General features: G+C 36.5%; 1 protein-coding gene across 4 annotated transcripts in view; it reads left to right on the top strand.

Moving 5' to 3' along the window:
* The first annotated feature begins 204 nt into the window (after positions 1–204).
* ZFHX4 (zinc finger homeobox 4) overlaps positions 205–17,328 on the top strand; it is a 206,346-nt gene continuing 189,222 nt past the window's right edge. For 2 of the 4 annotated variants that reach the window (XM_058176904.1, XM_058176900.1), the window contains exon 1: positions 205–505. The gene's annotated coding sequence lies outside the window, so the exon portion shown is untranslated. Of the gene's footprint in view, positions 506–2,695; positions 2,734–6,420; positions 6,434–17,328 lie in introns of those variants that run through there. The other 2 variants (XM_058176903.1, XM_058176902.1) reach the window with 2 other exon arrangements.

Raw genomic sequence — 17,328 nt, 5'->3', positions numbered from 1 at the left:
GCGCGTCATTTGCAGTCTGGAGAATGTTGATCACCTCGCTAATTACACCTCTCTCTCTTCTCTCTTTCTCTCCCCCCCCCCCCGCTCGCTCACTCTCTCTCTCTCTCTCATTCCCAGAGTGCATATCGGGAATAGACACACAAAGACATGCGCACTCAACTTAATCAGCCATTTTTTTAAACAGGGCTAAAACGATAATAATTAGCAGAATAAAGACATATCGGATTTTCATTTCCTTTCCTCCTTTTCCCAACCCCTTCACAACCAAACAGCGAGACCGCGGTCGCCACTTGCTTTAACAACTCCCGGACCCCAAAGGACCGCTCCATGCCCCCACTTCTTGTTCATTTTTATTTTCACCCAATAAAGTTGGAGGATTATTTTTTTTTTATTATTTTTAATGAACCTTCTGTCGTTTACTTGGATGTGATCAGCTGTTAAGTAAATAAAGCAAAACAAAACAGAGAGGCGAAGATCCAGTAAGAACTGCGAGGGGAAATGGAAAGTAAGTTTTTTCTTTAACTTTTATTGAGTAGTTTGTGTTAAATTTAGGTCGAGTATCGATTATCTTTCCAAGCTGATCTTGCACAATCTTTGATATTTCGCTCTCGCGCTCTGCCTGCCTCTCTCTTTCTCTCTCTCTCTGTCCCTCTCTCTTTCTCTCTCTCTCTCTCTCACACACACACACACAAACACACACACAAACACACAAACGCGCACACACACACTCCCATCCACTGATCCTCTCTATCTCTCCCTTTCTCGCCCCCCCCCCCTTTCTATCTCTTTTCTCGTTTTTAGCTGCTTCTTTATGGGAGAAGGTTTCCTTCGCTTTTAAATTTCGGGAGGATGGGGTTGGGGTACCCTTTTTTTTTATTGTAACTTTTGCATTAAGCGAAGAATCTTTTAACGTTTGATGGAAGAAAATATTTATTTTATTATTTTTTTTGCATTGTGTGTTGTCTTTTTAAAATCGATCTGGGAAACGGGCTGATTTGAGCCACGGCGCGGCTGTCAAAAGTCTTTGCCTGTTCCTGCTCCCTCTTTCTCTCTCTTCCCACCCCCCCCCAACCCACCCTTTTAACCCCGGATTCCGGAGCGCGATGCCTCTGGGGAAAGTTTAGGGTGCTTTGGGGGGGTCAGGGCTGGCATTTGGCTTTGGTCCTGAGGGGTGCGAGTGCCGGTGGGACGGAGCCCCCCCCCTTGTCTCGGCGGGTGTGCGCGCGCGTGCTTTCGAGGTGGGGTGCTGGCATTTGCAGCAGCCGGGCTGGGCTCCTGCCGTAGCAGGCAACTAAGCGAGGCAAGCCCGCTAAAGAGGAGCGGCTGCTGGCTTTCCCGGGGCGCCACTTTCTAGCGAGCGGTTTCCTGGCCGGACCGAGCTGCCAGGCTGGCCGGAGGCGACTAGCTCAGCTGGGGAAGATTCGGCCAGCGCTTCTTCCCTTTGTGAAAAGGCAGCCGGCGCCCTCCGTGGCTGGCTTCCGCTCCTTCCTCCCTTTCTCTCTCCCGCGTGGGGCTCCGGCGTTAGGTTATTTTCATCGGATTTGTGCCAAAGAAATATAATATTATATATTATATTTATATTATATATATATATTTATATATATTACATATATATATTCTTTTTCTGCGCCGTACGGAGTGTGAGACGGGTACCTCTCCCGATCTGTAATGCAGCGGCGCCGAGACTCCTTTCCGCGCATACATCTCTTCGCGCGGCGGCTAAGGGTGGCGCGTCTCGGCGTCCCTCGCCTGCCTTGCAACCTTGCCCTCGCCTGTAAACATGGGGATCGGAAACTTTGCGGGCCCCCCCGTGCCCTCCGCACCTTCCCTCCTGCTCCCCAGCCGTACCCCTCGCCCCCCCCAAACAGACGTTGCTGTATTCCTTTTGTTACCTGCCAGCTGGAGGGGGAGGGGGGTCTCGGGGTCTTCGGCTGCTCGGGGCACTGGGCCCAGCCGAGAGAAGAGGCTCAGCCAGCCGGATTCAGCCTTCGCGCCGTCCCGAGGAGGCTTTTTCGCTTCCATTCAGTAAAACACACACCCTCCTCCTCCTCCTCCTGTTCTCCTCCTCCTCCTCCTCTTCTTCCACCTTAGGTACCGAGGCATACATCGCAAACATTACACCCCCCCTCCCGCCCTCCCCACCACCACCACCAAAAAAAAAAAAAAATCAGTTCAACCAAAAGACAACTTGCCAGGCAGAAGATGGTGGATTTACATTGAGGCAGACCCCGCAGGGTCAGGCAGGAAGTCTGACTGTTCCTGTATCTGACAGTTGCATTTCCTCTCCTTCATTCTCATCGCCTTTTTCATATTATTATTAACCCTGTTCCATTTTAACCAAGGATCAGGTAGCTGGAAAAGAGAGAGAGAAAGAAAGAAAAAGGCAGAAGAAAAAAAAATTAAAAAGGGAGGGAGAGGAGGGTTGATGATTTTGAAGGTTGGATAAATCTCTCTTATATGTATATTTGAAATTGTGATTCCCCTTTGGAAGGATTTCCAGTGGCTGGATCCTTAAAGAGCGGTGATTGAAGAGCAGATGATAGTTTATTCTGTCTTTGAGAATTTGGTGGATGTCTAAGTGGATGGATGAAAGGAAGAGGTAGTGAGCAGCAGCCTTGGAAGCCCTGCCTGTTGTTGGTTAGGTTGAGGCAGACACTTGGCTGCGATTGGGAACACCACTGTGACATGGGCATCGATCGCTTCCATTGAGAGCAATGCAAAAACACAGCCTGGGTATGTAACACTCTCAGTGCCATCAACCCTTGTTTTACTTTCTATTTACTGACAAAGCTGACAGGGAGAAGGGACTTGGCTTTTGGAAAGCCAGAAAGGAAAGAGGGAGAATGAAAATACTACAAATGAAACAGGGCTGAAGGGTTGGAAAAGAAAAAAAACCTGACTGTTTAAATATAATCATTTTGTTTCATACTTTGGACTTTGAAAGAGTTTCCTTTTCTGCAGTGAGATTTTGGAGAAATAATACAACTGGAGCTCTTTCTGCCTTTCTGTTTCTCTGTCTCTGTCTGTCTCTTTCTGTGTGTGTGTGTAAAATAGTTGTGGGGAGGACTGCCTGCTTGTGGGGAGGACCGTGAGACAGTTTCAAACAGTAGGAAGGCATACCAAGATGAAAGATGGCTAGCCAGCTGTTTTAACCTCTTGCACCTGGCTTGAGTGCAGAGGCTCCCTCAGATTATTCAGTGAGCCTAGCTGAATATTCATACTCCAGGATCTATACACTGTGGCTGTAGCATCCCATTGGCATTGCTTTGGGCTTTGAAGGCTTTCTGGAAGGCAAACATGTATTCAGTTTTCCTTCTTGTGGGAATGAACATATAAGGTCAATTAAATAGAAGGCAATGGTCATAAATCTTCAAAAATGAAATCTATTCAAAGAACAAAGAAAGGTCAAATAAACCATCTGTATAAGTCACAGTAATAGTAGTGGTAGTACCTGCTTGGTAGGTTTAGGAATGATATTAGCTTGTTTTCTAAAAATGCAAATGGTAAGGAAAAGTATGCATCTCTCAAATCTTTTAAAATAGATACAGGGTTGTGCTTCTATAGCAAAATATTTTATTGTTCATCATCAGGGACTATGTAAAGAAGTGCTGAGAAAATCACTGTTTAATATTGCAGAATTTACTACTTCCACTCTGACCATGAGCCTAAATTTACACAATGAAATTTGATTATCTCTAATAACAGTATTAGATTCTGCACTGGATGGATGAGAATTGAGGTGGTTTTGTTGATTGCAAGGGTTTAATGTTGCATTTCAGAATCTGATGTGGTTTAGCCTTCTTTCCATTAACTGGAAAACCCCTGAGGTTTTACAATTATTTCTTAAAGATAATACATTTAAGATTGCATTGGTAGGCTGGAGAAAAGTCATATAGGCAAGAAGGGAAGCCCTTAATAACTCTTGAGATTCAGACATGTTCAGCAGTTAGATTGGCTCTGACTTCAGCAAGGGTCGACAATGTGTCATTTCCATGAAGCCAAATTGCCCTCTGCCTATATGATATTAATGTGCAAATCAATATTTCAGGGATTAAATTTCCCTTCTTCATTTTTTATGGTTTCTACCTCAATAAGTCTCAAGTCTATTAGAAGAGGCTGGATGATTTAAAATCCTTCACTGCAGAATGGCTTGTTGTAGCCTTGTTTCACATACCATTTTGGGATTTTTGCTTTAAAAGACTAAAGGAGTTGATAGTCAATATAGGAACATGCGCAATACTGTAAAGCCTTTTTTTTCAATATAGAGATAATAAGGTATTGAATATATACATTTATATGATATATTCATTTATATGATATATACATTGTACTGCTTTAAAAATATTGTGTTAATCCCTTATTGATTTATTCTGGAATCAATTGAGGCTCTTTGCTTGTTTGTGATTTGTTAGCATTCTGATGCTTTTTCCAATAGCATGCTTGGATTATTTTGCAGTGAGTATTCTTTAGATCTTTGAAGACTGGCTAAAAATAAGATTTTAAGTGAATTAAGCTAAGTGATATAAAAAGTCTGCTATTGTGCCTGAGTGATATTAGTTGTATCGTATTAATTAACAAAGGGACCTTTTAGTAAGATATTAGCCTTTTAAAGTGGTTGTGCATTGGTGGCATTGCATTAAAAGAGGTCTTTTGAATATTTATGATTAGATTGAAAAAGGATCAAGGAAGAAGCTATAGATGGCTGAAAATTTAGGTCACACACAAGGTTGCGACTTTATCACATTTTGGAAAGGCCCTTACCTCTATCATTTTGATGGTATTTTATAGCTTCAGACCATCTGGGCTGAGTTCCGCACAGCTGCATGGATTTTGTCTGCGATAGAGCATTTTTTCCATTCGGTGTGAAATGTTCCTTCCTAAAAAAATGTATACCAGACTTACTTAATTTGGTCTTTTAAAAGAAATACATATGAAAAAGGGACAAAAGACTCTTTAATCTCTGCAAGCTGTTTGCTTTTCTTCAAGCTTCCTGTCTGTTTGGTTTTGAAAAGTCATGTTTATTGAGGAGATGTTTCTAAGGTGTGACATTAAAATAATATATGGGGTTTTTTTTAGAGGGGGAATGTCTGATTCCTGCTCTTCTGCCTGCCTGTCAAAACACGGTTAATCTACTCTTATTTACAATTAATCTCAATAAAATTAATCTTAACTGTGCAATAGTCAGTGGCTTAAAATATCTAATTATATTCAATTAACTGCTGTCATAGTAATTAACACTGCTTAATTGCTTCAGCATATATTTATGTAAAGCTCATTAGTTCCTGGTTGCTCTTTTTTCTGTCTTCATTTCTTTTTTTACTGCTGTCATAGCATTGACATCAGTCTAGATTTGTGTGTGTGTGTGTGTGTGTGTGTGTGACAATTTCAAACTTGACAATTAATGAATCGGCAACCCTTTTATGTAGCCGAATGTTAAATATTTTAGTAAGCTTTGAAGCAAGATCGTAGTGACTGGGTAGCATTTTTAAAAATAAAATTTGACTTTGTGGATGGAAATAGGAAAAGTCAGGTTAAGCCCTGTATTTAGAAGAGAAGAGCGTTTCCTGCATCTGCCTTGGGGCTGTACCCACAAGGCACGGTTTCCTTCTTCCAGATAATTCAAAGGGTTAAAGTCTTGGCCAAGGTTCAAATTGAAAAATGCCCGGGGAAAGTGCGTGCCGAAGATGTACAGATTTCATATAATTAGTGCTTAATTATATTAACATATGCAAATTGTCAACTCAGGAGCTTGTTGAACTGGCATAGATCAGTCTGGGACAATTGCCGTATTGTCTGAGACAATAATGGATTTCAAGTTGGTTTGGGGAAACACATAACTAGCTATCTAATTTAACTCATACCATGGTGAAATTTCATTAGTCTCCATGGAGACTGGTTTAATTGTGCTGACTAATGTTCTGGGGTATAGAATGTCTTAAAAAGAAAATGTTGTTTGCCTAATCCACCTTACAATGACACTTGTTTGTACATGTTTCCTTTGTGTGATAATTTGCATATGCAAATAAATAGTTTCTCAGCCCCCATTTGTCATGGCTGTTCATTACCCATGAAGAGGACATTGTTACAACGCTGTTACTGAGTCTCCCAAGACAGGATAGTGTCAACCAGTCCAGCTACATTCTTTCATAATTTGTTTCTGATTAATAGACCAGAGTGAGGCTCATTCTATTCAAGCCTCGGGAAAGAGAAGGTCAGTTCTGCCACAGAAAGGAGTTTCCGCAGCAACTAAAGCCCCCCCTCCTTCTCCTCATCTCTCCCCTTTTCTTCTCTGGCTTAACAGAATCATATTTAAAATAATGCATTCTGGCTCTAAGGAGAATGTCCTCTATTAATCTCTGGTTTCCTCAAGCAAAAGATAGAAAAACAAAAGAGATTCAGGTTTTGGAATATTAATCCTGTTTTTGACAGAAAGGTAAACTGATATAATTGCTTTTCAGTGGAAGGAATGGGGGTTTATAGAAGTGTGAAAGCATCGGAAAGGATTAGCATTTTTTTGCATAATGAAAAGCTCTGCTGAATAGGGCACTGAATGGTTGACTGAATGACTAAGATGAAAGGAAGACGAAAATGCAAGCTTCTCTTTCTCTCTCCTCTGCTCAGCTCACCCTAAAGTTATGTTTGTCCAAGACTTGAGAAAACAAGCAGAAGCTCAGATTTCAGCAACTTTATAAAAATGCCTTGAATTTTCATCATCAGGCTGATGAATATGTATGTAATGATGCATCTAGAAAGAAGATGATAATAGATCCAGGTTTGTATGTCATAGAAATACTACAGGCTAATCAGGTATTGACTATTGAGTATCTGTGTTTTGTGGGAAGAAGAAGAGGTTTTTTTTAAAAAAAAATCAAGCGAGAAAAATAAATGGAGGTCAGGTAGTCTGAAGCTTAGCTTTTGAATGTGCTATTCATAAGGTATAGTTTAGCTCTTTTAATTGATGGTGCTTTTATTTTGTTGGTGTTGAAAGAATAGACCTTGACCCTGTGAACTATGCAAGAGTAGAAAGGATTTATTTCTAGTATACAACTGTAACATTTATGAGTTTGATGCTACTGTATTGATAACACGAAATAGAATCTAACTAGAAATTTAAATGCAGTAAGTGTCATTGATGGCATACTTTAGACTTCGGTTTTTAATATGTAAACAGTGGGCTCATAAGTCATTACTAAATACCCATACTCCTTTCAAATTTAGTGATAAAATATCTATAGACTGAAATGGACCAGGAAGAGGCCTAAAGGTAGGAATGTAATTGGTTAGCTGTTGACAATGTGATCTGTGTGTCTAATTATATGCTCTCAACTGTAACTGAGATAGTTAAAATACATTTATTGTGTAAGGCTATGTATGTCTACCAAAGTAAGCCCTACTGAATTCAGTGGAATTTACTATCAAGCAAGGAGCTATAGAGTTGCAGCAGGAACAGAGGAAAATAACAATTGATTCTATCTATAAGGAAAGTCAGATGCAGTGTGACTGAAAGATCTGTCTGCATGCAAAGTACCTTTTCTGTTTTTCAGGTTAGTGTTTTTGGGGGGTTTTGTTAGTATTTTTTAGTGTACTGGTTTTTTTCTTCTTCTCTGAAGCCTTTACTGTATAGGGGAGAAAAATCATTTGAATCAGCCTTGTACTAATTTGGTCTATGTGCTTGTTCATATAGCTTATACATATGTGTTTGCAATGGGAGTCTTGCATGTAGCTTGTTTAGTAGGCAATGCATATTGGAAAATAAACAAGTAAATATTTCTAAATGATTAGCAGTTGACAGCTAAATAGGAAACTGTACCAAAATAAAAGATACAGTGTGAGTTATTAAAGCTTGATATTTTAGACTGATGCCAGAGAAATTCTTTATAACTTTGCAAATTTGAATTTGTTTGTACGTCTCCTTCAAAATAACAGTGGATTTTCTATATAGTATAAAAGATATATAACACAAGAAAGAAAAGCTATGGAAAACTTTTAAAAAGTTAAATTTGCTAGTGTAAAAATAAATGAATGTATTTTATTAAGTAAGCAACATGTGTTCTAAGTGGCATTTTTAAATCACGCATAACTGAACGATGCATGGGTTAATGTTAGTTTATATGACTTGTATTGTGTTAAACAAGCGGAAACCTAGGCTGCATTCTATGTATGCTTAGGTAAAGAGTCAGACTGTATTTATGTTTAAATAAATCTATTTAAAACAGTGGGAATTTGTTGCATGACATTTTTGTTCTAGATTGTTGTTCTAGATTTGACAGCTTGTAATTGTCACACATGGATGTTGTGTTACTATGTAAGAATTCTACTATGAAAATCTGAGAAAATGGTCTTGATGACCAGATTATGAATATGCTTCAATTTATACAATAGTCTTACTGATTTAACAACTGAAAGGGAAATGAGGTTGTGTAGAACACATAACCTGGTAAAGTTTCATAGCCTTACAGAAGATGAATGCCCACTTCTTTTGAATATAGAAACAGATTTAGTATATGCCCATTAGTGGGGATGTACAATGTTTAATTGGCACATTCTCTGATTGTGTAATTCTAGTGTTCTCATAAGTCTTTTGGGGTTTTTTGTCGTTATAAGTTTGCTATTCTAAATGCTTGCAATGATAGGGCCTGCTAGTGGAATATTTAAAAAAAATATTAGAATTTTATTTAGGAATGGCTGATCTCAATTTCATGACTGAAATAATTTTATCATTTTAGTACTTTTATGATATGCATGGAATTCCAATGAGGTTTCAACTTAAGAAAAACAATGTTAAAGTGTGGTGTTTATATTAAAGTATATTTGTTTTTATAATTTTGAAAACTACATAGAAGTTGTCTGAAAGTTACTTTTTTTAAACAAACAGAATATTTATATTTGTAACAGTGATCTGATTGGACCGTATAAACTTCCATGAATACAGGTCAATACTGTAAGTATTATAGGCTTAGACTGAAGCACGTGACTGTTTCTAAGAGGCATTTCCCTTATCTAACAGACCAGACACAGGAGAAACCGGTTTTTATGATAAAAAAATCTTGAATTTTTTTTGAATAAAACAATAAAGATGTACTTTCATTATAAACATCTTGTAGGAAAGACATTATCAAAGAATCAAGTCATATATTTTGTTTGGGTTTTGTTTGAGTTAAAGCTAAGTGACATTTTAATTGGCTTTTTTTTAGTATAGTAAAAGCTTGATATAGTCAGCATGGTTCACATTTTGCTTATGAATGAAAAATGGAGAAAGAAAGCTCATTATGGTGTATATGTTGCTAAGTGTTTAATATTGATATTTTATTTTGAAATTTGATGACTATATGCACTTGACATAAAATGTTATGTTTTGCATTTGGAACATCAGGAAAAGGGACCAAAGCAAGGGACACAGGAAATATATATTTTGACACTGGAGCATTAGCTCATATTAAAAAAATATGAAAAGATTAACAAGTGTACAATGGAAATTTATTTATATCATCAATGTACCATCTCTACTATATTTTCAGATTCCCATTCCTAATCTTTTGACATTTCGTGCCTCTGAGTCTGACGCTGGTAGATTGCTATGCTCTCTGTTGTCTGGGACCTGCAAGACTTAGTCTCCTCATAAGTCTCTTCTTAGCAAACAACTCTGTGTAGAGCAATGTTTCGGTGGAGAGTTTAAGTTACAAGTTTCAGGAACAACTGTAAGGTTTATGGACACTAAATATGAAGTGCAGCCTGCGAAGAGGGTTCTGCAGTGATTCAAAATGTTGTGCTCTACCTTTTGTCTTGCTTAACTTCCTGGTCTGTTATATTGGATTGCAGATTAAAATAGGGAGTTTCCATTGCTCTGCATGCCAGTAAGTAGCCATTAAAACAACACTAACAACAATCCCCCCATAACACACATGCATGCTGATGTTTGGATTTGATTTAGTGGATGTGTACCACTTGATCATTGTTAGAAAAACCAATTTTGGTTCACTTGAATAGTTCAAGATGTGTTTGCTTGTTGATGACAGTGCTGGGAAACATGGTCAATTTTTAGATTCTGACATGGTTTGTTTATTTGTTTAATGTATTAGATCAATGTACATATTATACCATTGTTGTTGAAACACAGATTTGTCACATAGATGGCAGCAGTAGAATGTGTTGTGAAACAAGACAAAGAGCTCTATGACTTGGGGATATGTTCATATTTTGCCCTCAACATTATTCATTCTTAATTCATATCCAAAAAATATGCATGCACAAGGATAAGGAAGAATATAATAATAAACCGATCAATAACCAGGCTGCAGAGAAAATTATTTCCTATAGTCTTAAATATGTAAACACTAAACATACACATTAACCTTTGCTTACTTTAAATCTTTCCCAATATATAGGTTGGGGAACCTTGTTCTAGTTAAAAACAAATTTAAGATAAAAAAAACATTGTAAGCAAAACATGTTGCAATATTAACAAGGAAAACGAAATTATTTTTGGTGGTTTCAACACTACTTCATACTTAACTTGTGACCCTAGTAAAATTGCCTTGTTATGGTTTTGAAGTTTGTTTAAGAAAAAAAAAATGAGAGAACTGTACCCATTTCATTTTGGCAATCCTGATTACTGTGAAATTCAAAAGACCTGCTCCAGACAAAATCTGGCAGTCTCAGTCTATGCTGTTACCTGCTTCAAGACTTCAAAGCAGAAATTTCCTGTTTGAGGTTAAGGTACAAAAGACCCAGAACAATAGAGAAAACCAAACTTTCCCAGAACTTTTCCAGAACTGTTCTGTGAGTACTAAATTTAGGTGAAAGTGCAGTATAATTTTCACTGTGGCTGATCTTTCATCTTTTCCTTTTTAAAAAAATAGAATAATGGCCTTTTTTCAATTCAATTATTTTCCAAAGATTGCTTTATCTATTCAATTCTGATCCTGTTACAGTTATTTTTCCATTAACCAATGAATTGCAGTTGCCTAATTTAGTTAACTATTTAATTGTCTAGTACTCCTACTGTGACTGGAAAAAAAAATATTATAGTAGAATATAAAGTTTTAATCTGCCATAGTAGTTGCAACTTTTTTTACATTTCCTTGCTATGCACTATTCAGTTTCTCATTGGCCCAAATCCTGTTGTGTTTTCAAAGTAATAGGACTGATGAAACCGTTTTCATACAAAGAACCATTTGACAAATAATTATGATGACATTAAATTTTGTTTATTTCCCATACTGTAACCAATAAACTCAATAGTTTAAAATGTACAACATCAAATGCAAAGTATTGGTTCTTTATAAAGTTGCACCTTAATCAAAATACATTTTTAAATGCTGTATTGTCAACATTATTAGGCAGATAAAAAAGTTTTCTGGCCATCATAGTGCACATTATAATTATCTTTAACATGTTAGCATTGTATCAACTAGTTAATTATTTAAAAGGAAAGCTCTCCGAAGATTTTATATTAGAGATTTTAAATATAGAAATTGTATTAAGAAGGACAAACCATGTTTTTCAGTAAGATTCTTATCCAAATAATTACAGGAATCACAATATTTGAAACTGATCTAGTTGCTAAATAGTATGTCATTATTTGTTAATCATAGGAAGTGAAATGATACTTTTTACTAAAAAGAATTCAAGAGGCAAAAATTGTAATATTTGCTTTATTCATGAATACTTGGCATTTGACATGACACAATCTGATATCATAGATGATGCTACACAAGTTATTTGGATTTTTAAAAAATGGGGCAAATAACTTCTTTTCCAAAAAAGAAGGATACAGATTAAGAACTATTAAGATTTGCCAGTATGGCCAGTCCTAGCAGCCTATTTAAGTGAAGACTGTCAACAGGAAAATCACGAGTGACACTTAAAGTAGCTTACCTCTGATTTATACACAAACCTCACATGAGCACTTGGCTTTGTTCTTGCTCTGGTAAGGGGAACTGATTCCAATAAGGACAGAAATAAAAAGCTCCTTGCATGGTCTAGAAGTGAATAGCACTTTACCTCAAAGCATGACCCCTATTCCCAAGATCTGTTGTGACACAAGTTGACTCTGCCTTTATGTTTATTCTCAGATGAATTGCTTGGAAAAGTTACAAATAATATACCTTGCAAAGCTTCTAGATTCAGTGACAACTGTGTAAGTGGAACTTAGGTTCTTTAGCCGTTAGGGAACAATTCTCCTGTTCAGAAATGCACCCAATTTTTCCCCCCCCAAAATAGTTTAGATCGAACGCTGCTATTGTAGATTAGAAAAACGAACTGGTTTCACTAACACTGAAGTGAAAAGCATTTCTGGTAGAAAAGGCAGATTCGTGTTAAGAAAAGATAGCGTGAGTCATTTTAAGAGACAGAAACTGGTTTCCAAATTTATTAGTTATGCTTGATTGTTTCCCTTTATTTATGTTTGAGAGAGAGAGAGAGAGAGAGAGAGAGAGAGAGAGAGAGAGAGGGAACATTTGCAATCTACCAAGGGGGAAGGGACCTTTAGAAAACTTTCAAATGGCATGTTTGCACTAGGGCAGAGGTTGAGTACAGTTACTTAAGTCCCTTGAGACACATTTAGTTAATGGTAGTCATGTTCTGATCCTGTCCAAATCTGCCCCTTTTTATTTAGTGGTGTTTATTTGTGGTTACTTAAGGTTTTGATGCTTTAAAACTCAGCTGCATTTTCACAACAAATTAAACAAGAAGAATCATACTGGAAGATAGTGATGAGAGTTAATGATATGTCTTTAGATAAAGTAGTACTTGTGTGCAATCTGATCACAGCTATCAGCTCATTTGTCATGGCTGAAGTGAAAATGTCAGGACCAATGAGCGCATGAGTGCTGAAGGGGGTGAAAGTGCTTTTGGAGACACTTTTGTGCTGGGAGTGGGCCATAGCTTAAATGCAGCTCTGGGGAAATGCTTGGATTAGCTAACTCTGTGCACAAAGCCAGAGCAGAGCAGAAGACGTTTGGAAAATGTAATTTGTTTTGGTGGGGGTGAAGTCCATTTTGATCATAATGCTCCAAGATGGAGAGAAATAATTGTAAAATAATGAGGCTTTGTATTAAATAAATGTCGTGATGGAAACTTGTACATGTTCCACTACAAATATATTTAGCATCACAACCTGTTTAAGCAGCTATTTTATTTGACATTAGTCTGCCATAGTGAATCATCTGTTTGAATCATAAAAAATGGTAAAATGATGAATTTTTAGCATTTATCTGTTGTTAGTTACATGCATATACATCTGGGGGAGTAATCTAATCATCAGAGCTAAATTATGGATTTTTTTTCCACTCCAAGAATTTTAACTAATATATTTTACATATTGTAGCTATTTTTGTTTGTACTAGAAATGAACTTTCGTCCAGTTTGAATAAGTAAATCACTGATCGCTTCCAGTGGTCACTTTAAGAAACAGCAGGCATATCCATCTACTTCCTCTCATCATAAGAAAGGGAATGAGGAAGTACAGATCATTTGTACTATTTTGGTAAAATTTGAGGCAGCTCCCCATACAAACTTTTTGCAGAGTCTGGGTCTATTTGTCAGGATTTAAAGCTGATCAGAATGATGGTTATATGCTTTTAGTAGTATAGAATAATGTATGATTATTGTTTTCTATTTTGTTTCATATTTGATACTATTTTGTTTCATATTTGAAACACAAAGATTCACCATTTAGGAAAATGCAGCTATGCTGGCTGTAAGTGTGTACTTTTCTCTAGAGCAGTGGCCAGTTACTTTAAAGTTACAGACTATTTCACTTTAAATGACAGTCCTGCTGTAACAATGGAGTTATAACCACCTGGAATACATAGCCAGTTACCGGTACATTGTAATTTATTCCTTAAAAGAAGAAAAATCGCTTTTTAGAACAGAGTTTAGTGATTTAAAGTGAATATGATATGTGAGTATTTCAACTTACTATATAGTTGCCAAAGCTGAGTTTAGAAAAAGTCAGGCAAATTGTGACTAGATAGCATTACTTTCATTGAGATCAAACCTAATACTGACTTGTCTATTGAAGTTTTTTTCTTCCTCTCTAAATTATCTAGCATTCAAGGTACATGCAAGGAAGCTCTAAATTTATTGTTACCAATTGCAGTGGTATTCTTGCCTCTCTCTGCTTGTTAGAGTATTATAAACTTTGAGTAAATTTGGATGTCGGAGCAATATACATTTTCTTACTCAAAAGTGTTTCTGCTAATTTCCAACAGGTGGCACTAATCAGTAACTTAGACCAAAGGGAATATTAGCTAAAACAGTGCTATTTACTCAATGAAAACATTTATATTTTGCCTCTTCAAAGCACTAACAGTAGCACGTTTCTTGGGACTCTTTTAAAAGAATGTAAAAAGAACTGTACCGACAAGGTCAAAGGCCCATCTAATCCCGCATCTTGTTTCCTCAGTGGCCAAGATGCTTGTAGAAAGTTTATCAGGAGAACCACAGAAATTCCTAGCTAGTGTTCTCCATAGCTAATACATACTGGTACATTATATACCACAGCATTCCCCCCATTAAAGCCATCAAAGGCCATACATACACCTTGCAGTAATTAGCAAATACATGTTTAATTCTGCTCTTGAAGAAGCAGTTTTTCATTTGCTCTGTATTGTTCTATAACTATTGAGTTTTATGGAACCATCTTGGGTTCTATTAGTATAAACGTATAAATAAAACCTTTTCATATTAATTTTCTGCACAGGCTGCTCATATGTTTATATCACTGTCATCTAGAGGTTTTTTTTTTCCAAAGCTAAAACTCTGAGAGAGTTGTAACTTTCCTCCAGAATGGAGTTGTACCAGGGGGATTCCAAACACGTTTTGCATCTTGTTTTCTCTTTTTTGAGCTGTTTTGAGAACAGGGTACATTATAGCAAGTATCATTGCACCATAAATACAAACATTAAAATAGACCATTTTCCTTTTTAATCCTTTATTATTCTTAACATGGTATTTGCCTAGACTGATATTTGCATTGATTCACTTAACTGACATGATGGCCCTGACATCATGGTTAGGTAACTTCAATTTTATCACAAAATGTAAGTAAACGTCTATATGAAAATATTTAAATCTTGGACTAGGGCTCGGAAAGACCCAGATTCTAGTTTATCTCTACTAGGAATTTTACCTAGGTGACTTTCACAAAGGTCTTATCACTTACTCCACCTTTTTCAAGGGACTGTTATCAGGATACAACTAGAGGAGGAAGATTTATGCAAGGTCCCTTGATTTCCTGCATGAAATACAGAAAATATGTGAAACAAAGATATAAGGTAGATGATTTACTCCAAAGGGTAGTACTTCCTATACACTTACATTCAATGGATTTTGTCCTTGGAATGTTTATTCTCCAAATCCCAGAGAACCTTTTGACCTCTTTAGTATCCTAAAAACGGTTATTTGCAGATGCCGAACCTCATTGCCAATTTTTTATAGCTGGTGAATAGTTTAAATATTGGTCCCAATATAGCTTTTCATAGAATCTCATTCCTAAATCACTCAATTGGAAGAACTGTTAATTCCTACACATAGCTGCCTGTTTTTCATCAGACTACTGATCATACAGGAAACTTTTCTTTTGTCCTATACATGAGAAAGTTATCCATCAATCTTTATCAGAAACTTTGTCAAAGAACCTTCTTCATACAATTTAAATGGTTCCTCATGATAAAACATAAGTTGTGTAGAGGTTACACCTAGATAAACATCCTCGTAAATGCTTGAATATGTATCTTTAATGAGATTTTATATCAAGTATGTCTTCTGATTAGTGTTTGACATAGAGGCAACCAACTCAAAAATCCATTTCCATAATAGAATATATGCAATTATCTCAGTGGTTACACTTTGGGCACTCTTCAAGCAACTATAGCAATCCAGTGAGGAAGTTGGTTTATTCAGTTCTTTGTGAGTTACAAAGACTATCATATTCAGTTATTTTTGTTGTCAATTGCATTACAGAAGATGCTGTTTGGATTGTATGACTCATAAAACATTTTGAGCTAGTCCTGTTTATCAAAGACAACTATCCTAATGTTGGCTTCTTGTCCCAGCATTGTAATGTTTGTTCTCCATCCAGTATACACAAGCTAAAAGAAGTAAGGCATCACTGAAATAAGGTTTCAGACATTTGTTTTATCTCTACTCTCTGTGAAAAAGAGGCAACTGAAAGGTTAAAATGGCAGAATAATTTGCATCCAATTTAAAATTTTAAATAAAATGGCCCCAGACACTGGTTTTAAATTGCAAGCATTTGCCAGCTTATTTATATGTCATTTTGAAAGGCAACAACAAGTGCTTCATTTGATCTTAGTACCACTTCCCTTTGTTTCAAGCAAGCAGTTAATTTTCTTCTCTTTTATGAAGAGTAAATTCCTCCATTACAGATAACATAGTTGTATACTGGTAGTGTGTTTTTATTGTTGGATTCTATTGATTTACAATGCTAACATGAAATATCTGACACCTGTTTCCTGTTCTTTGAATATTTGTACTGTAGTCAAAAGGGGCTGATAAGGTTCCCCTTCCCCACCAGACATTGAGCTATTTTAAATGTATAATTATTGTTGCATGTCATTTGATAGTTACACTAATTGCTGCCAACCATTGTCTGTTTGCACTTAATGCTGAAACCTGATCAACATCCTGCTTTGGTTGATGTTTGGTGGTAAACTTTAATTAACTCTTATTGCATTGAAGAAGAGCTCAGCTTCAGTGCTAACTAATCATTTACCTTCATTACATCCTGACAGCTCCACTTGTTCCTGGTCTTAATAGATACACTAGTCAGTAAATAAACCTCCAAGTCTTCATGCCTTGAAGTTGTTTCACATTGATATTTTGTTGTTTAAAGTTCAAAGATGGTTAGCGAAAGAACTACTTCAGTTGGTTCTTTGTGGGTGGGGAGACAAACATGAGTCCAACATTATTATTTTTTTTCATACCAGGTAATTTTGTTTGAATGGTAACTGTAGATTGAAGATAACATTATTCTTTCAACATGCTTTCTCTATGTATGCATCTTTTGAATCAATACTATTAAGCCTGTCTTAGTTGTAATTCTTATAATTATTTTTACAGAAATAGTTTTCCTACAATGATATTAAAGTTTAGTAATCAAGTGATTGGCAGATCATGTAAAATTCAACTTAAAATAGCTGGCTACTTGATTTTAATTTGTCTGACATCAGGTTTGTTTGTAAAGGAATAATATGTAGTTAAATCAAAGAGCTTATAATTGTGGCTGACATTTGTTTGTTTACAATGAAAACCAATTAAAGTTTATACATTTTAAAACACAAAAGTTAATTACTGAATTGTTCA

This window comes from Ahaetulla prasina, chromosome 3 (genome assembly GCF_028640845.1).
Source record: "Ahaetulla prasina isolate Xishuangbanna chromosome 3, ASM2864084v1, whole genome shotgun sequence".
Taxonomy (NCBI): domain Eukaryota; kingdom Metazoa; phylum Chordata; class Lepidosauria; order Squamata; family Colubridae; genus Ahaetulla; species Ahaetulla prasina.
The sequence above is the reverse complement of the archived record's forward strand: the minus strand, read 5'-3'. Positions and strand labels throughout refer to the sequence as shown.